The 21,281-nt window shown below is 41.4% G+C and overlaps 1 long non-coding RNA gene across 1 annotated transcript; it reads right to left on the minus strand.

Annotated features, from left to right (window-relative positions):
* Positions 1–58: 58 nt before the first annotated feature.
* On the minus strand, positions 59–18,463 carry LOC127387737 (uncharacterized). Its single transcript, XR_007890199.1, has 3 exons — positions 15,336–18,463; positions 9,013–9,084; positions 59–2,514 (listed from the first exon to the last, which is right to left on the minus strand). It is a non-coding gene; the product is annotated as an uncharacterized LOC127387737 (long non-coding RNA).
* Between the last annotated feature and the right edge of the window lie 2,818 nt (positions 18,464–21,281).

The raw sequence follows: 21,281 nt of genomic DNA on the forward strand, positions 1-21,281 counted from the left end.
AGCTTCCATTTGTGTTTAAAGAACAGTTTTTAATTTATTTGTTAAGGAATTGTTTTTAAATAGCACTTTTTAAAAAAAAGATCAACCAACTGAAAAAATGATACCTGAGCACATTTCTGACTTTTAGGGAAGCCGTGACTGAAGACCTAAGATGTTGCAGCTTGTTAGACCCACTTTCCTTAAAACACTCTGGATATGTAGGTATTGAGTTCTGAGCTGAATGTTCTTGTATGGACTTATCATCTTGGTAGTAGGCTTGGGAAAAAATGAGACAAAATATCTCCACACAAATCCTGAAAAACTAATGCTTTTGTGTTCAAAAGAATCCGCTGGGTTTTAGCAAATAATGCTGTTTAAAGAAGCATGGACTAATAGTGAAAATAACATCTACAGTCTGGTTATAAAAGCAAGCTATTTTAATTGTTGCTATTGGAAGACAACTATCAGCATACTACATCTTAAATCATCTGAAAAAATGAATTCCTTGGCTTCTTTTCCATTGAATGAAATGTTGTTTAAAAGAGAGAAAACAGTTCTACTTCCTTAGATGTTTTTAGTGTGTCTTCAGGGTATTGCTATTTATTTTGCAAGGTCAGAGTAACTTTATATTATTCATTTCACTGAATTTTTGAAATATGGCCTAGTAACTGACTAAAGTACATGGTACTTTTGCCCATTGTAGGCTGCAGTCACTGATATTTCAGGCCTATCTATTTTTACATCAGTTCTGTACTTGGCTGTTCTGCTTAATTGATGCTTTAGAGGCAGGAGACTTTGAACAAATTCTAAAATGCTAAAAAAGGTCCACATAAAAAAGTAACAGCTGAGTAACAACATTATAAAAATATATAACGAAAACAACAAAAAAGCTAAGATGTCACATTGTGGTTTTCTCTAATTGCCAAATATGATTTATGAAGTGGATTTCTCAGTTAAAACATCACCAGAGTTTTGATACCTGAGCATTGTCTTGATGGCTGCACACTATAAAAATTAGTTACTTAGGGTTTTTTTGGCCTGGTTGTGTGTATACTGGAGAAGTACTGAGCCAATTGTTAATGGAAGAAGACTGGGAAGGTTGTATAATCTTCGTTTCATATTTTGTATGCATTCTGTCATGTTGTGATTTCCATCACAGATATACTCAGCTTACCCTCCTGATGTATTTGTTCATCCAGACTCACATCCCAGTTACTCTGTTCAGGTTCACTATCTTAGAATTATGACTAATAGAGGACAAGGAGCCTCAGAAGAGAGGGCCTTGTCAGGGCCTTTCTGGGAAAGAAGTCTCAGCATAATTTTATAGTGCTCATTTGGCAGATGTGGTCACTGCCTACCCTGCAGCAAGTTCTCCTTTCACATCCTCTGATGTGGATAGTTTGAACCATTCTTTTAAGACCTATTTCCATGTTGCTGCCCCATCCCACTGCCAACAGCCACCCCACTCTTTATGAAGTCTGACAAGTTCATAAAATTACATGGAATATGTGTACATATAGAGATGTGTGTATATAGGTGTGTAGGGATGCACCATGGTCACATGCCAACAAAGCCATGGGGTGTTCTGCCTGGGGTGACAGGAGCCCATCTCTGCCCTAGAGCCACAAGCAGGTACATTATGATGGCTCTGGACTCCTCTAGGAGGCACAGCCCTTTTTAGCACCACGAGCTAGGGTGCTGCTGAGCCTCAGGGGCTGTGTCTGTGTCACGGCTATAAAACTGGACTGTGTATGACACCCAAACTGGCTGTGGGAGTCAGCGTTGCCCTGATCAACAGGGGCAATAGGCCTGTTCTACAGCTACAGCTTCTTTCTATATATCTCTACAGACACTGTATTTTGAGGCTTATACTTTGTCCAAAGTTGAAATGGAGAACAATTGAAATAAAACTTTTATCGAAACATGAGCTTACGTTATTAGCTGCAACAGAATCTCTCCAGTATCTGGTAACTCCTTTTCTGCCACTGAAGTGGAGGGCCAGCAAGGGCAAATGAGCTGGATGAAATGAGAAGCTCTACTGATACTGACCCCATTATCCTCTCAAATAACAGCCTTGCAGCAGCCCTGCCTTCTCCTGAGAAATTCAGCCCAGCTAGGACATTTGAAAAGTATATCCAGTGTAAAGTTAATTTTAGAATTTCTGTGGTTTAACCTCTGTTAGCCAGTCTAATAACTAACTGTGCTATCATTTCTGCTGAACATTTAATTAAAAGCAATTTCAGATTCTTTACTCCAGTAGTTTAGACCATGAAGGAGGTGATGTGCCAGCATTCCAGCAGTGATACTTTGAGCTGCTTGGCAGCTGTGGGCCCAATTCTCCAATTCCACAAAGCAGGCTGAGCAGTAGTGTGAAAGGAAAATTCCCAAATCTGGCTTACCTCTGGAGTGCTTGGCTTAAAGGTTACAAACCATCCAGAATAGGCAGAGGAACAGAATAGATGGCAGGAGAGCAGGAAACATCCAGGAATATCCAGATCCTGTAAACTCCATGTATTAGTGTGAATAATATAACACCTAGAAAAAGAGGCAGATCAATAAGAATAGAGAGGTGGAGGGGAGCCAGTACAAAGCACAGGGCAATAGAAACCATGCCAAAACCAAGACTAAGTTGTTCTAATTGATGCCCTGTGTCTGTTCGACAGCAGAGCCACTCACATGCCATAAGATATGGAAAGTGTCTCTGTGTAGCTGTTGGAATTAATCCCTGCATCATAATGTCAAAACAGATTTTTCAAGTCTGCACTGGTTTTGTGCTGAGGGTCACAGCATCTGCCCAGTGAATGGCTAAATAACAAGTAATTGTATTCCCTTGGTTAGTCCCTGCTGTCTGTTACACTATGAGTGTAAAACAGCTGACATTCTGATCTGTTGGAAGAGGGTTTCTTAGAAATTCCTAACAATGCAGTTATTATCTATTTAGTTATGTTCACTATTTGAAAGGATCTTCATTGTTGTCCTGAACTTCTAGATAGCCAAATAAACAAGTAGTAAAATAAGATTGGAAAACAATAGTCCTGAATAATCTGCAGACTTTTAAAGTACTACACCTTATCAGACAAAAATACAGGTTTCAGATGCATCACAAAAGAAAGGTGCTAAGAACTATTTTTTTCCAGATTTTGTTCTTCTTTTAACCGAGAATGAGGAGAGTGACATTTCTATGCAGGTTTAAAAGCTGGACATCTTTCACAGGACATATGACTTCAGGAATGTGGGCATACTTTTCATTTTCACAAAAATTATGAGCATCTACAGCTGAATTCAGTGGCAAATGGGAATACTCTGCAGCTCTGAAACTCCGTCTAAAGCTGGCGATACCCACAGTAGCACCAGTGGGAACTGATAGTTGCGGATATGCAGACCAAAGCAATTAGTGCTGAGGACCTAACACCATGCTTTACACATCTCGGGGGCTTTACTGACAGCTAACTGCTGCCTGGTCCTGTGGCCTGAATGCCAAGTAGCTGCTGGAATACACCAAGTGCCCTCCTGGAGCTGGTTTCTGCTGTACCTGTGTGCAAAGAGAACCTTGGCCAGGCATGCCAAGACCCTTCAAGCAGAGGAGAGCACAGGAGGTCAAGGTGATCAGAAGACCAGCTTCAAGAGCACATCCTTGATCCAAGCTGAAATGCCCTTGCAGATTAATCTAATATCTCTGAGAAGCTGGCCTAACTATAAATTTGAGATTTATTCAGACTTTTCAGAACTTGGATCAGCCTTGCTTTGACCATTCTGGTTTGCATTTACACACAGCAAACCTGCCCTGTAGTATTCACTCCTAAATCTTTGTGGTTCTGAGGACTCTCAGCAAGATTCCAGCAAGAACTGATGCTCATTATCTCACAAAACCAGACATTTTGTGCCCGGAGACAAAAATTATGCTGTACCTTAGTAGCCTTAACATTTCATAAACATAACAGCAAACTGTGCCAGGGAGTGGCACATTTGTAACCCTTTTCTCTAATGCAATGTTTAAATTGAGAGTTACTACAAAAACAAACAATAACAACAAAAACAAGAACCCACCACTGAACTGGTGGTTGTGCAGTATTTTGACAGATTTTTATGAGACTTGGATTTAGAGAGATAAAATGAGGAAAAGATGCCCATGTAATTTAAACTGTAATTTCTGCAAACAACCCAGCAATAAAGCTGTGAGAGGAAAAGCAGAGGCTGCACTTTTTCTCTCACTAGAAACACCAGTAGCGTGAGACTAGAGCATGGCAAGAAACTAATCAATCAGTTCAATATTCACACACAGAACAACAAAAAAAAGAATACTCATTTCATAACATGGAGCAAATTTTCATGACAAACATGCCTGTATCATCTTGAACTGGTTTGAAGTTCTAAGATTTCATGCAGATGAAAGAGTGCAATAAAAGCAGTTATCTCCAAGAGACCTAGTTGTGGGATTATGAACAAGACCGTCTGCCCAGAGGCAAGGGATGACTTGTGCCTTTGTCCCTCCCTGCTCCTTGTGGCCTCCAGGCCTCCAGTCAGGCATGGCCAGAGCACCTGCCTGAAACAGTGGTGAGAAAAGCCAACTCAGACTGAGAAACTTTGCAGGTTATAGCCAATATCAGCAGTCTAAACACATAACAACTGTTGCTGCTTGCTAGCCTGGGAACAATAAGCCACTGTTCAGCACCACGTTTGTTCCCCAGTGCTATACAAGGCCATTGCTACCCTGCTCAGCAGTTTCCATGAGGCACATCCTCTGCTCCAGCTGAGGCAAACACATGGGCCTGAGCTGGAGTTCTATCAAAGACAGAGATAGTTGCACAGCCATGCAGAAGAGGCTGAGGAAAAATAAAATACCCTTTATTTCAGACCTGTGGCAGTGCCCCAGACTCTGATCTGCTGTGATCATCCTTTGCAGCAAGACTCACAGAAGACCAGAAGTTTTTAGCCTGTGTAGTCTTGCAGTCCCATTTAGAGGGTATTTTCTCTGATTGCACCCAGATAAATGTCCAAGATGCAAAATACCACCATGCTGGTGAAATCTCCATAACTCAGCAAGAGATAACCTAACAGTGAACAGAAAAGCAAGGAAATACGGTGTATAATGCACAGCTTCCTTACACAAAGAGCTGGGTAAAGGAGCAACTTCCCATTCTGCAACAGATGCTGGATTTTCCCTCAAGATGCTGGCTGGTGCACGGGCCATGCCGGGGACTGGCCAAATGCAGACACCCAAGCTAGTAAAGGAAATTCTCATGCGGAGAGATCAACAGCTTCAAACTGTTGGGAAAAATCACATTTGGAGTGCATGCTGCTTGACAATGTGAACAATGCAACACTGATTTATTGCCACCGGAAATTCTGACTCCACATCTCTCTCATTAATTAATTTATGTTGTCATTATTTCTAGCTAGTAAAATATGTGACCATCAAGTTAAATGACTTCTGAGCCAAAAATTTGCACTTAGGTATATATATTTTTTAAAACCTGGAAACCTCCAGTGAAAAACAACTATTTGTCTGTCCAGCATCTTCTGAAGAAAGCAGCTTTCCTATAAGCCAAAGCAGCTAACACAGTGAAGCTCTGATGAACCGTAAAAGAACAGAATGTCTCGTTCATTTACATACAGTAAACACATGTTTCATCCAAACACAATTGTGAAATAGTTTTGAAATCCTTCTGCCATTGCAGTTTGTGGACTGTTGGCTAACAATAGTCCCAGAAGGTTGCGTTGTCTGTTGTTTACATGGCAGGATCAAATTACAAAAAAAAAAATGTTTTGGAAAGATGGTTTGTCTTTTGTTTCCTGAGAGCCTTATTTCCATTGAGCTACTATTTCTGCGATTAAGCATCAAGAACCTTCAGAATCCATCCAGTATAGACTGACACATTAAAGGAAGACATACATGAAGTCTGGCACACATAATTATTGGCCTTATCACCACAGACTAGATAAAATTTAGAGGCTGGAAACACAGCTGTCTAGCAGTCATAATTCTGTCTGCATTTGTTTGGCACCAGATTCCCTTGCTCTTTCTTTTGATTCATTATGTATCTCCTTCTCCAAATATTTTCTTAGATTGAGTACCTATAGTACTAATGCCTGACATGCTGAGTGATTCTAATTCTGGCCACTTATGGGAGTAGGTGTTGAGGCTGTGCAAGACTTTACAGAATCCATTCCAATACACACTGTAAAATCATAATAGCAACAGCAAACCGAGCTTCTCTGAACAGCTGCCTTGGAGAAAAATCTGTATATGTCAGGGAGCAAGTCTCAAAGTTTGCCAGGGACAGATGCTGCAGAGCAGTTCAGGTGGTAAGACATACCCAAAGGGAAAAATCCCAAACATATCAGAGCTGAGTAGATTCGGTATTAAGCTTTTACTTCAAAAACAGATTTTATAAGTGTAACAAGCTGGGTGGTCTCTCCTTGGTCCTTGGTGGTTAGGGGAATCCACACCATGAAACCACCTCACAGCATCTGACACAATTGGCAGCAGTGGCACAAGAGAGGCCCCAGCCTGGCCAGCCTCAGCAGCAGTGCACCCTTGCTGCCACAAAGCAGCAAAGATAACTGGGTGCTCTCATCAAACAGAGTCCATCGGTGGAAAACCATCCACCTTCACAGAAGGAAATTCTACGACTGACCCATGGTCAGTTCAAGCAGCTCTCATAATCTTTGATGTTACCTTTTCTCAACGAACTGCCGTGGTGAGAGCCTGTGTGACATGCAGGAAGTGACCTGGCCACACACAGGGCCTGGTCAGACAGAGGCCAGCACTCGAGCACCCTGTATTACAGCACAAATAGAGTAAAAATGGAAAGGAGGCAAGAAAGGACAACAAATAGCAGAAGATGCACAGAATTTTTCATCTGCAGAAGTAATGCTTTGTAATTTCTGTAATATGTTTCTCTGATGAGCTTAAAGAGCTCTGTTAATGAATTACTTATCTCACATAATGTCCTTGTGACACAGCAGTATTAAACTGATCTTACAGATGAGTTCACTGAGAGGCTGGGAAAGCCAATGACCTGGCCAAAGCTGCACAGCTCATTGGGGGCAACAGGGGTACCTGCAGGGGCAGCAGCACCTCGCAGCCCACAGTACCCACTTCAGGGATGCACACACCACAGAGAAAGACAAGGTGACAAGTGTTTCCATATTCCCTTTCACACCTCTTCTGCTCATCTGTTCCCTACAGGTCTTGAAAAGTTCCAGCTTTTGGTTTTGGTTAGTTAAAACAAGTCAGAGCTACTACCATCAGGTTTAGTGGAAGTTACACCAATCAATGGTGTGTGCATGGTATAGGAGAAAATCTAACTCAATTGCTGATCCAGTCTGTAACCAAAATTAGCAATCAAAAAAAAATCTAATAGTAGAATATTGGTAATATTAAAAAATACATCATTTATTTATTTGCCTTTAACAAGAGAATGTGTCTTATAAAACAGGCACCAAATATAATTTGTTTCTACTTAAATTGTACTTGTGTGCTTCCTTTTTCTGAATAAAATGTCCATTAAGTATTTATGGAACAGCATGAGTCAGAGGAAGCTTGCACAAGATTCATAGTGTGAGGTAGAGTACTACTGTTTTAAAGTTATCAGCTCGGGAAGGATATCAGCCTATTAAGAATGACCTGCAAAGCCACACAAATAGTAGATTTTAGCCATGACTAGCACTCTCTGTCTGTTCAGAATAATGGCAAGAGTTGAACTCTTTATTCTATGAGTAATCAGGAACCACAGGAAGTCAGCAGCATAGTGCTGCTCAGTTGTGGTGCAGGCATGGTTATTCATGGCTCAGCTCTGAAATTAAATTCCTCTGATCATTAAAGGCAAGTGGGAGCCAAGTAAATGAATAAGAAGTAGACATTTTCAGCACTTAATCTGGATGTACAGGACCTCACAGAAGAAGCAAAGTTTAATTTACTGTCTGCTAGGATTTCCATCTTGAGAAGGCAGTGTCATAAATTTCTTCAGGAATGGAGCCTGTGTTGTGGCTCAACAGTTGGTTCAGGCCATACTTAATTAGGGTAAATCAGTGCTGCAAATGTCACTTAGTTCTGCTTCAGGTGGACATAATGGACCTCAAATGTAATAGGATCTACAGCTGACGATCACCTTGGGAGGTTCTTTCTAGAAGAGGTCATTCCAGAAACCCCTCAAGGGAGAACTGGGGTTAAACATAGAGTTATAAGGGATTTCTTATTGACAAGAGGTAAAAATGTCAAATCAAAAATGGTTTTTATCAAAGACATATTCTCAATACAAAGGCTGCACTCAGAGAAAACGGCATGACCATGCACTCACTCCCTAGCAGATGAGATGCATGGAACTGGCCCTAGTGCTATTTAAAATCCACTTTCAAGAAAATGGCAGCAATTTAATTTTTCTCGTAGCCAAGAAGCCACGTGGCCAGGGACAGAGCTGCTCTACAGAGACCTGTGGGCTGATGGAGCTATTGTCTACATACTTACACAGTATCATTTTTCTACACCTATGTTGAAGAATCCCAAAATTTCAACTCTGGTGGAAATCACCTTTCACAGAGGATTTTTGGGCCCTAAATTTGTAAAGATTTTCAAGGAAATAAAGGCTGAAATTTGTGTTTTGTTTATTTTAAACCTCTCTTGCTTTACTTTTCAGACAATATTCCTGTGCTAGCAGTGTATATCTGCTTTAATGGACCATAGACTTAGCAGCAATGCATTTCTGCTTTGCTAGAAGTTTCACTTTCTTTATTTTGAACCTAGCAGAACAAAAATAGAGCTTCATTGTGTTTTAGAAGCAGAACTGAGAATGCCACTCATTACACATTACTCAGACACTGGCTGGTTTTGACTGACACCACTAATACTGTGAAGATCTAAGCATTTGTCTCTCTCTTATGGGGCCATTTCAGATGCATCTTTCTACAGCTGTTGTCACTTATCTGTGCAGGTAATTGCACCACAAGAGCAAAAAGATTTGAGAGCTGACAAGAGGTAAAACTATATTGAAAGGATGCCACAGTATGAAAGCAAAACTTAATATGACTTACCTTCTCTGCTGTACACCTTAGCCCTGAAGGGTATCTGACAGGTTCTGCATGACAAAGCCAAAGACGGGTCACCTAGTAGATACAGAAAGGAGAGAGGAACCATATCACTTCTGATTGCTCATGGTCACCCCAAAATAATGTCTGCTCATGCCTCAATTTTAACACTTTTAATTTCTTATCATATGCAAAAGGGAGCATTGAACAGAGAGCACTTGCAACATCCCAGCTGGAAACTAGCATCCCTGCAGGTGCCGGGTGCTCACACTCACCCCAACCTGAGCCTTCCCGAGTAATGCCAGCAACAGACATACCCAGCCCTGTTACATAGAGATATGTCCCATTTCTTCACTTTCTTTTAAAATTTGTTTTGTTTTGTTTAATAGCCAACCAGCCAGTGCAGTCCCTGCAGAGACCTAACTCAGAGGCGGCTGCATTTCACACCTCTGAGGGAGGCACAGAATTGTTGGGTGACAGGACCAGGGAGGGACCAGCCAAGTCAGATCTGTCTGATTGCTCCACGGACTGTGGGAGGCAGCCAGGGAGCAAAGGCAGGCGTTGGCCCAGCCTAATAGCCTGCCCATGTTTAGGAGTCAACACTGCTCTCATACAAAGGAACTGAGAGGAGAGAGAATTGTTTTTCATAACACATGATTGTTGTTTCTTGTGTTTCTTGGGTTCAATACTTATGCATAATCTCTTCAGTGCTTTTTTATAGTATTCTCTGAATTCTCAAGTTTTTTAGGTTTTTACTTGTTTTTCCTCTCACTCTCACTGCCTTTTCTCTCTGACATGCTGTTTTTCAGTGTTTCTGGTACAGCATTCCAGGCATCGCCCAGAAATCTGTCTCTCTCAAGCATTACATAACAGTTGCACCAAATATTGCTGATATTTCCCACTGTTTACAAAGCAAACTCGGTTTCCTCTTTATGTTTTTCAGTATACAATTGTCAGTTTACAAATGAGCACTGGCTGAGTCATTTTTGCCAAGGCATCGCCTTTCCACTCACTGCATCCCAGTCCGAAGTGACAGCACACGGCAAGAACAGTAACACCAGAAAGGGCAGATAATCTGCTGCGATGGAAGAGGGAAGTTATTTTGACTTGATGTAAAAGGTTATGAGGTTATTGCAATGCTAACAATAAGTCCTTTACCTTGGCAGTGATGATGCAGGATTTACTATTTTTTAACTGGTTGTTTTCCTTTCAATTTCCTACACTCATTACTTAAGTTTCTGGCTTTAGTAACCTAATAATGACTTTCCTGAAGTTACACTGTATTACCCATGCTGAGGCCCCCTCCCCGTTTCTGCAGCCATGTGTTTGGGAGGGGTGCTAGCACTTACTAGAGTTTAAAACTGAAAAGAAATGAGTTTCCATGTCGCCTCCTATGTCCTGCCCTCACGGTGTGACAGCGCCCGTGCAGCCCAGCTGCGTGTCAGAGCTGCACTGCTCTGCTCCCGTGACCCTGAGCTGCTCTGGGATGCAGGGGAGTTATCCTGAGCCAGCCAGAGAGAGATTTTCTGCCAAAACCTGACTCTTTTCAGTGAAAATTTATCTCTCTTAGGATGTCCCTCGCCAGCCCTGGCATAGCCCTTTTATATGCACGTGCTTTGGAAACTGGGCCAGGTGACACACAGGGAAAAAAATGTGACTGCACAAAGTATATATTCTCTCTGTGTCTGTATTTCCTAGCATATGCTATAAAGGCAAGTGGATCTGTTTCTCACATGTGACAGTTGTCCCTCTAAAAGTTTAAAGTCATGAACAGTAATTTTCTTAAGCAGTGCTTTTCCAGGCTGTGAAAGAAGATTCAGTCCAAAAAGCAGGTGTGCTAATCTGCTTTCAGACAGCCCTTCACATCACTCTTGTGCATTTCTAATAAGCACAGTAATGAAGCAGCACCAAGAACACTAACCTGCCCTTTTGGTGATGGATATTAACAGTCATAAATTATCACTGAATCCACACTAAGAGGAGCTTATTCTTCTGCAGTCCCAACAGTGTGTCACACCATGACCCATTGCCAGGTTGCATAAAAATGAATTGGTCTTTTCTCTTTTTGTTCCTGCACATTAGCAGCCATTTGCATTTCTCTCCAGTGAATTTTATAACCAGGTTCAGAGATAGACTTTTTACACAAATGGTTTCAGATTTTCTAAGGCACAGTGGAGGAGGAAGGATGTCACACAGAGGGCTTCACTATTGCTGTGATGCCTTCTGGGCTGCAGTGAATGGAGAATGTTTTCATTCTAAAGGTTCAGCTTTGAAAGAGTGATTTCACCTTCTGAGTTGCTAATGAAATAACTACATTCATGCCAAATTGAGACTGGTACTGCACACTGACAAGTGACATGGAACAGCTGTGTTTGACATTACAGCTTCCACTTATAAAAGAGTTTCCTCCTCAGATCCTAGAAATTTGCATGGAATAAGCAAAGGCACAGTTGCAAGTCTTGGAGGGCCCCAGCGTCCTTGTCTGTTGCACATTTTTCTCACAGTTTGCTCTGAATGATGATGGATGAAAAGTAAAGAAGTGCTAAATAGAAATAGATGCCTTAAATAATACTGTTCTCTCAGGTTTTTTTTTCTAAGCTGATGACCAGACATTTGAACTAGAATGAGACCAGTCCAAGCACTTTCATTCCAACTGACTGCTTTGTTTGGTTAGGGTTTTGCTTTGGATTTTTTTAATTTTCAAAAACACTTTGATGACTTCATAGGATCTTTCTGAAACTAAATAAACAAATAAATAAATAAGTAGATACAATCAGAAGTAATAAACTAATCCCAGTTTACATATGCACAATGATAACTATTAGTGGCATAGTTCCTTTTTCATAGAATCATGGAATGATTAAGGTTGGAAGGGACCTTAAAGAACATCTACTTTTCTACTGTGATAAAATAACTTTCAGCATCATGCTCATAGTTTTCCAGGTTGTACAGAACTATCAGAGAGAGGGGAAAAGACCTGCTCCCTCAGTATCTTTCAATTAAAAAGATTATTTCCTTCAGTCTTCCTCACCCACACTGCATGTTCATCTCTTTTGTACCTGAGCAGAACTGTTGAATGGGACGCTTTATCTTTTGCAGAAGACTGCTAACGTTTCATTACGTGTTTTCTCTACCCCTTACCTCATTACTGTCCATCTTCAGCTATTTCAAATTATTTCCCTCACACATGCTCAGAACATCCTGTGAACTTCTGGTTTCTAAGCCCATCAGCAACACACATGGCTGAAACGTACCCATTTGACACACTGCCCTGAACAGTTCCTGACAATAAAATCAGTCATACTCTGCTGCACACAATTGCTGGGAGATTATTGAATTGCATTGCATAATCTTTTCTCACAATCCATACTGCAATTTCCTTTGAGGCACAGCCTTCCCCTGGGCACTACCACCTTTCTAGCAGTCCACTTTACCATAACTCCAAAACTGCAGTGACAGCAATGTTTGAGTGTTGCATTAGGCAATACAGCAGGAAATGAAAATTGTGCCTGTCTTGATCACTTCTGACTCAGTGTTAAAAACGTGCCTACACTTTTATGGCTTCATCTAACACCAGATTGCTTGTACTGAGATGGGGTCAGAGTGTTTGTACATGGTCCACCAGGACTTCAGCTGACATGACGCCAGCCCTTCCCTGTGCTCAGAGAGTTTGACCTCAGCATTTGCAGAAGTCAGGCGGGAGAAAGGAGCAACGAAGGTATATAGCTGTGTCACAAGCAGGATTAGAGGAGGCAGTAAGAATGGTTTTCATGTTTCATAGACTATTCAAGCTGTTTGCAAGATGGGAACAGTGGGTCAGCATTGGGCATGGCTTAGGAATAGTCAGGAACCCTAATATGCTTGGATTTGATGGTGGCTTGGGTGATGTGACAGTCCTTTGGGCACTCACTGCAGTTTATCATTCATAAGTGGCTTTCAACTTAATCTACTCCTTAACACCTATGAACTCATTCACTGACGGTTACCAGTGTTTCCTGGGTCCTTGTCAGTTTTGAAGAAGGTGAAGTAATTCAGTCTAACAGAGGAGGCATATTCGGCAGGAAAAAATAGGCTTCTCTCTTTGCAATGGGTTATTTGTCCCTTTACCTGTTTTCTTTTGGTACAATGGTGGTCTGCAGAGCAGGGAGTATCAACCCCAGCTTTGACAGAGAAGTCATAAAATATAACCCATGGCTTCCTTAGAAAAATCACATTGGGAGTTAGGAATCAAAGCTGTAGTTCAGCCTAGCAGGCAGAGCCCACTCCACATTGTTTGCTGTACAGAGCCCACGTGGAGCAATCTATGCGTTGTATAAAAATAATCAAGCCATTTTTGAGTTCTGAATCTGATCCGCAGTTAGGTGTCTTTCCATTACAGACAAAAATTTTGCCTAAGAGTTGCTGGATTTACTTCATAGTAAAGTGGTTTTCATTTAAAATGTCTTTGTTTGTTGACAGCCTTGTCTGAATGTTATTTCTTTGTATTCTCCTTGATCAAATGCTAGTCACAGTGGAGTGTATGTCATGACCCAGTAATCCCATTTAATGAAATTCAGTGTTTCCTGACCAGCTAACAAAGAGAGATCCCAATCAACTACCAGACCTTAGCATTCAACTTGTGACTAATATCAAATCAGAAATTAGTCTTATTTTCCTCTTCCTGTTCACCTTGAGTGAATATCAAATTGATTAACAGATCTAGATATCCTCAAAGTCCTGAGAATCAGCATACACACTATTGCAAAGGCAAAAAATAATTTCTGATGGGTACATTTAATCTACTTCATAAGGCATTTTCTTAATTCCCTTGTCCCTTGAACTATCCAAAGCTGATAACGTTGCACATTTTTCTCCCCAAAATAACTCAAATCAAAATCCACTTAATTTACTTAACTATAACTAACAATTGCTTCCAAAACACAGTTTGTCTTTGAGATCAGAAACATAAAAATAGTGTGAAAGAAGGAGGCTCTAGATCCATAAGTGAAATTTAATCTCAGCCTTGCAATACCAGTATCTTGGTACCTTGCTACCTTTGGTACCATGGCCTTGAGGGAGTTTCCAGACATAGGGACAGTAACATACCTAGCAACATAGCCCACACAAAAGCAATACCCTATATCAGCCTCTGTCTGGAGTGGCAAAGGAAGCATCTGGCTGGGACCTACATCCAGACCAGAGACAATCATGACCTCCCATGCAGGATCCACTGTTACCAAACCACTCTTAAATGCAGGAGCATCAGCCAGACTAAGTCTCTTGTAGGAAAAGGTGGTGAAACTTGTTCTTTCATTTTCTCAGCTCACTGATCAGAACCCTTAACTAGGATGTGGAAAAATCCAATTCTAAGTACTTCTGATATAGAATTAGGCATGGGCTTTTGGATTGGTATTTCATGTTTCCCAGAGAAACTACTTCAGCTTGTGCATGTGTCTAAGATCTTGGGTGGTGAGGCTGCTTACCGTAGTTTGTGCAGGACTAATCTGACTGTACTGGGAAATGGGTCCCACAAGACTACCTGTATGGAGACACTCCTCTCTCAAAGCTTCTCCACTTTTTCCAATAGTAAATACTCATGGGGCTGTGGAGAAAAGCGCAACTGGCAAATGAGCTGCTAGGCCTTTTGCAAGGTGGAAGAAACTACCTGATCAGCAGGATACTCTCTGGACTTGAGTAATCATATGCCTAGTCTACAGGAGAAATTGAGATGCACAGATGTTTGGGGGTTTGTCTTTTCTAGAAATTTAAGCATCCCAGAAGAGTTTTTCCATGTGAGCTTCATACTTGCACAGTTAAGATCTGACACGGGTGAACCACCTATGATTAATGAGGTGATCAACTCTTTAACATCAGTACATCAATGCAGCAAGGAAGGTTATGAGATTGCTAATGTTGCAGTGCCCAAAATGAACAAAAGCTATTGATTTCATTGTCAACAAAGTTTCCAAGCTTCCTTTTTTTTTTTTTAAATAGGGAAGATTATTAACGTCTGTGCAATGATGACAGCAGAATGTGGATAATTTAATGCAGCCTGCCTTAAATGCCCTAGGAATTCAAAAGAAAAGGCATTCTGCACTTCCTTTTCTCAAAGATCACATACAGCTGCTGTGTGTTTCCAAACAGCTGCAGCATTTGTGGGAGGAAGATGCAGCAATCTGTGTAGTATCTGCATGTTTTTCTGAAGAGTGCTTAACAAACTATTGCATTGATCAGCCCACAAAAGTGCCTTACTATACATGGCAGAGACCTCAAATACACATCTAGTGTAATTTAAATATAAATATGTGGTGAGGATACAAATATTCAGCAATACCCAGAAATATACTCACCACAGCAGGAAAAGGTGACGAAGTAATAAAGCTTCCACGGGTTGCAATGCACAGAGGTCACAATTCAGCATTTTTGAAAATTTCCTTATCCGGAGTCTGCGAACACCTGCAATTACCATCCAACTGTTCTTCAGTAGCTTATGGTGAATTATAGCAGCCTTATCTGTATGCAGAAGGAGAGTTTCAGGTACCAAATTCATGGCTGCCTGCTGGCCCAGAGCTGAGTCTCTCTGAGCAGAGGTCAGCCTGCCTTTGTAGCTGCAGTGAAGTTTAGCACTGGCAGCTCCCTGCCAAAGCTGAAAAATGATCCACTGCTCCAGGCATCAGTGATGCCAAGCAGGCACCCCATTACCCTTTCCCACCAGCTCAGCATCCAAGTGTCCCAGTGGAGGGGAAGGTAGCCTGGTCACTCAGACCCATTTCCACCTTTCAGTGTGGAAGGCATCAGGTTAACCTCATTGCCCTGGCTGGCTCAGAGCTTTTTCACCAAGCTTTCCCTCCAGGACCATGTACCCACCTACCTCCATTTGTCCTCTGCCAGGCTGATGTGCTCTGAAATAAGAATCAGCCCTTCTGCTGCAGCCTATTTCTTGGTGATACAAAACATGGCTCCCATCCCAGTACCTCCATCAGCTGGTTTGCAGAGTCCAGAATGTATTTAGTGCTGAGACCAGCAATCCTGTCACACAAGGTACAGACCTCTTGTACAAGCACAATGGGCAAGTCAAGTGACACCATGGGTTAACAGCATGGGGCACTTCAGTCCTTCAGCCTGGGTGACACTTGTGGCATCTGGATCTGCAGAATACATGGGAATCAGGGGGATACACAATGGTGAAGCAGTCAGCATTGTAAAAACCACAGTTTCTTAGATTCCTGGAATTAGCTGGGTTTTTTCTTGAATGCCCAAGAAATGCTACAAAAAGCAGCAGTCTGTGAAAACACTCGATAAAAGATGCCTATACTAGCTAAACTACAGATTGTGGTAATTTAACGTAGGGCTAAGAACAAGGGAAAAAATCAGCAAACACTCTTTTAAAGGTTAAATAAAACTAAATGTGAGTGAATTAAATATTTAAATGAAGCCTTCAAAAAACTAGTGTGTCTTTTACCCTGCAGATTATGGAAAATTTACAATTTTATGGTTGTACATAAATGCGGCACATGTTGAACCTGGTGAAATAACTGTACATATGTAAACCACCCTAGAAAAGCTAAACCTAAAGCACTTAATGAAGATAGTAAACGTAGACACAACAACATTCAAAACAAACCAAGAGGTAAGGTTATTTATAGAGATTTAGTATTAGTAATGGTTTGCCACAAGTTACAGACCACTTAGTTAGGAAGCTACTCTGCAACTCTGTTATACAGATTTATTGTCACCCTCCCTCCTCCAGCATCACCAGAAAATCAATAGACACTTCCTTGATATGCTCATATAACTTTTCTTGGGAAAAAGTCTGTATATTACGGAATCTAGCAGAATGGACAGGTTATTATTTCTTCAGTTACTTATTTAGCAAAGGCAGTTTTATCCACAGGCCTCATACAATTAATTTGTATTGACAAGATCGCTGTAGTGTGACTGTATGCATCAATAGCTCTCAAGCTTTTATAGATCACTGCCTCCAAAAGCAAGTAAACAGGCAACCCCCAAAATGTAGATGATAAGCCTGTTTTGTTGTCCTCAGTGGCAAACAACAGAAAGTAACCTCATATAAGGTTTTGCCTTTGTTTTGGGTTGTGATGGATGTGAATGTCATTGCACTAGAAGAGGAAGATTCTGAAAATAACAGTGGGTATTAGCACATCTCTGGGCACACAATTGCAGCCTCAAGGCTGAGTTGAAGTAATTAAATAAACAGGATTTCAATATGGGATTTGCTGTGAGTCACATTTCCATCCTGACCCTAAAGAAAATGAGAGGGGTTTTTCTAATCGATTCACATAGGACCTCAATGCTGCAAAACAGCTTATTAGTTTTGGTATTCAGCAACATATTCTAGCATAATTAAAGGTTCCTTTAGGCCTTTTTCCTTACCAAGCCTCATGTCCTCACCAGCTGGCTTCGAAGCTACAAGTCAGCAATCCCAGCTGGACACTGGGAACGATGCTGGTTACTATCCCACTGTTATTCGTGGCCTTCACTCTGCCCAGAGCTCTCCGGAGACACTGCTGGTACCGATGTCAGGATGATTGAGTTATGGTCGTTGCTGGCCTGGGGAGGAAGAAATGGGCCAAAATCACTGGAATGAAAGCCAAGGGAGATCAGAGAAAACCAACTCAACCCGTTCAGCTCAGTCCCAAAACATGGCACTGAGCTAAGGAGACCCATTCAACTGCTGTACCTGGAATTTCAGACCACAGTCCTTGGACATCCATCACCACCATGTCAAGGTGCACTGAGGGCTCACAGCTGGAGGCAGGGAAAAGCCAAGAGTATTTGTCCAGGCCAGTAAACTCTGTTCCTTGAACTGCTATAACCGAAGCCAGTCCCACAGGCAAAGTATCTGAATGATCCCAGCTGGTAAACATCTTTTTTTTTCCTTTTGAGGAAAAAAGTAAAATACCATTAATTAAAGGATATTTAAAATATCATTCAGCATTTGTTTGGGTTGATTGTTATAACATCATGGTGTGGCTGATGGATCCCTGGAATCAATGAGCCTTTTGCTGCTAAAGAAAGGTATTTCTGCCCTGCTGTTCTCATCCTCTGCTCCTGTCTGCGCTGACAGATCTAATCAGATCCATAATTACGTTCTTTCAAAAGTGAACAGAAAAGGCTGTCAAGCACCAGTGAAGACATTTCCAAAGGAAAACACTCACTTTCTCCTAGGGGAAAAAAAAAAATTAAAAAAAATTAGCTCTCTTTGGGAATTAATTGGGAATTAATGGCTGTAAGAGTAGATTGCAGATTATTTACTCTGTATCCCAGGATTTTGGGGCTGAGTCATATTACTGTACCAGACAATGGCTGGACAAGGAAAAAAAACCTGCCTTCTTTAGGACAAAGAAATATATAGCAGAAAAAAAGAGTTCTTCAGTAAACTTACACAAACAAATACATATTCAAAAGAATTGTAGGACTGTATTTGTTTATAGCATTAAAAAGGAAATGCTTTCATGTCTAGGTTTTTCATACTTGTTTATATAGCAACTATATGATATATACACAATATGTTTGCATTTTATATATCTGCATGCTTACATAAAAACTGGACATTCTTTAAACCCAAGTACTAGTGTATTGTCTGGCATATCCTCAAGCCCTGGATCACTTCTGGACAGAAAGAAGGCAAACCCTAGAAATCTGCTTGCTTTGGATCTGTCTTTTGACACTTCATGATGGATAACAGATAACAGTGTCATTTTTAAGAGGCCTTCAGCCTAGATAAAAAGCTGTATATTAACTGCCATATTTCTGTGCTATATCAGAGAATGTAAGAGACAGGGTATGACTGAAAAATAATGACCCTCTTGGCGTGTGCTGATATCAAGGAATATTAAGTATTTTCTTCCAACTCAGTGAGCCCTCACAGATTTAAGGCAGACTAGTATAGCTCTCTACAGCAAGGTAGTACATAATACAGGCATTTTCTGGAAATCTAAGAGATAGCCAGCCTGAGATAAAATGCTGAGCTAAATTCAACACAATATTATTGTTCATTTCTCTGCTCATTGAAACAGACTTTAGGAAAGGAAAGTTAATTTAAGCTCTACAGTGTGTGAAGTATACATTTGATAAGAGGTTGGATCTGGTGAGTAATTATTAGAAAGTACAGCAAATGCTGAGTGACATTATCTATCCTAAAACAAGTCTGAGTTGTAGGAATGCCAGTCTGCTCAGCCACCAAAAGCACAACTGAGGAGCTGCATTTCACAGTTGAACAAAAAAAAAAAAAAAAAAAGAAATACTAAGACACTTCTGTAAGTGTAGGTCTTAGTATGAAACTATTTAAATGAACTTTTCCCAGTCAGAAAAGTGCCACGTCATTAAAAACCATATAGATTTGTGGACAACTGCCAGCCATACTTTGCTCAGGATAAAGAAAAGCAAAGCAGAATTATAGTCTATCATTCACCAGACTGCTTAAACTCCTTTTACTTAAATAGAGGCTATCATAATATTACAGATACTTTAAAAATGTTCTGTAATTAGTTTCCAAAAATATATTAGCTAACAGTGGATGAATCACAGACTTTTTCCTCTACACCCCAGGCTGATCAACCCTTGGAGATACCTGAACCTGGAAAAGTCACAACTGAATACAATGTTATATCTTTGCCAGCCCTGTACGACTTCCTCATCACCATGTCCTGGCTTTCATCCCTTCTTCCTGCTATCTCCAAATACATACATTTCTGTTGGCATGACACTTGTCTTGCATTTTCAGGAGTGATGTGGAAGTGTAGCAGGATTGTGCATGGCTGAGCTTAGCTTTCATCTCCCTTTGAAGTCCAGAGACTGGCAGCCTGAGCTCGTTCCTGCATTCCCAAGGCAGTGCTGTTGCGAGCCTGCCCACTCTAAAGTTACTAGATCAGCCTACAGGGCAGCAGCAGCTGCTGGGCACAGACCAGTTATATTAAATATCAACAGCCACCATCACCTGAAGCCACCAAGAACACAGCAGAAGTAAAAGGAAATTGCAGCAAACTCACCCATATATTTATATTCTGTGCTGCTGTTGGCAGGCAGCCATAATCACAGACACAGCCATTTAAAGAAGGACTGACAAGAAAGCAACACCAAATAAAATTCAGCTAAGAGTAGAGGGGAATGCAAACTTCCAAGTGACTCTCCCTCTCTGGGGTTTGTTGCTGGTTTTCTACTTTACTTCTAAAATAACTTTACTGTTGCTTTGAAAACCTCTGATGCTGTTACAGTTGAAGTACTGATCAGCAGCTTAGTTGTTAATGTCCTGATTTGGGCCAGCAGTGGAAACACTGGCTGGTTTGTTTCTGACAAAGGTTGTAAAGAAAGGGCTCGAGGCTGAGGAGCACAGAGCACTTCAGTTTTGCTTTTGGAGAGCAGTAAAGATTGCTTTTTGGTGTACAACTCCTTCCATCACAGATTTGATACAGGGCCTCCGGCATACAAAGCTGCATCCTAAACCTCTCTGCAAGACCTTTCTACCACCAGCCACTACCAAACAAGAGTAAAAATCTCTGTGGTAGCAGGGGGGTTTTTCACACCATGAGAACTTGTCATAAGACATCACCAGAGGTGCTGACAACTGGGAACAGCACCTGCCCCTGTCCTGTCCCCCAGGCAAGCACTGGGTGAGGGGATGGGGGCAGCACAGGGCTGTCCAGGGGACACCAGAGCCTCTGCCAGCTGCTGGCACGCATAGGATATTTGTGAGATAGCCCCATCTCAGGGGAACAAATGCTGCCCACTGGAGGGTTCTGCAGCATTTCCTCCTTCTCATGGTAGGAAATCATAGAATCACAGAATCATAGAATCCTAGGGGTTGGAAGGGACCTCAAAAAATCATCTAGTCCAACCCCCTGCCAGAGCAAGGTCATCTAGAACACATCACACAGGAACGCATCCAGGTGGGTTTTGAATGTCTCCAGAGAAGGAGACTCCACAACCTCTCTGGGCAGCCTGTTCCAGTGCTCTGTCACTCTCACAGTAAAAAATTTTTTTTGAATATTCACCTTGAACGTCCTATGCTCCAATTTGATCCCATTACCCCTTGTCCTATCACTGGTCAACACTGAGAAAAGCCTAACTCCATCTCCCTGACACTCACCCCTTACATATTTGTAAACATCGATGAGGTCCCCCCTCAGTCTCCTTTTCTCCAAGCTAAAGAGACCCAGCTCCCTCAGCCTTTCCTCATAAGCCAAGATCAGAGTCTCCATTTAGTGAACATTGGGAGCAGCGCACCTTGAAAGCCAAGTTGGAGTGTTCCAGCAGCAACAGTTTTCCTGGAGCAC

Source organism: Apus apus, chromosome 8, assembly GCF_020740795.1.
Source record: "Apus apus isolate bApuApu2 chromosome 8, bApuApu2.pri.cur, whole genome shotgun sequence".
Classification (NCBI taxonomy): domain Eukaryota; kingdom Metazoa; phylum Chordata; class Aves; order Apodiformes; family Apodidae; genus Apus; species Apus apus.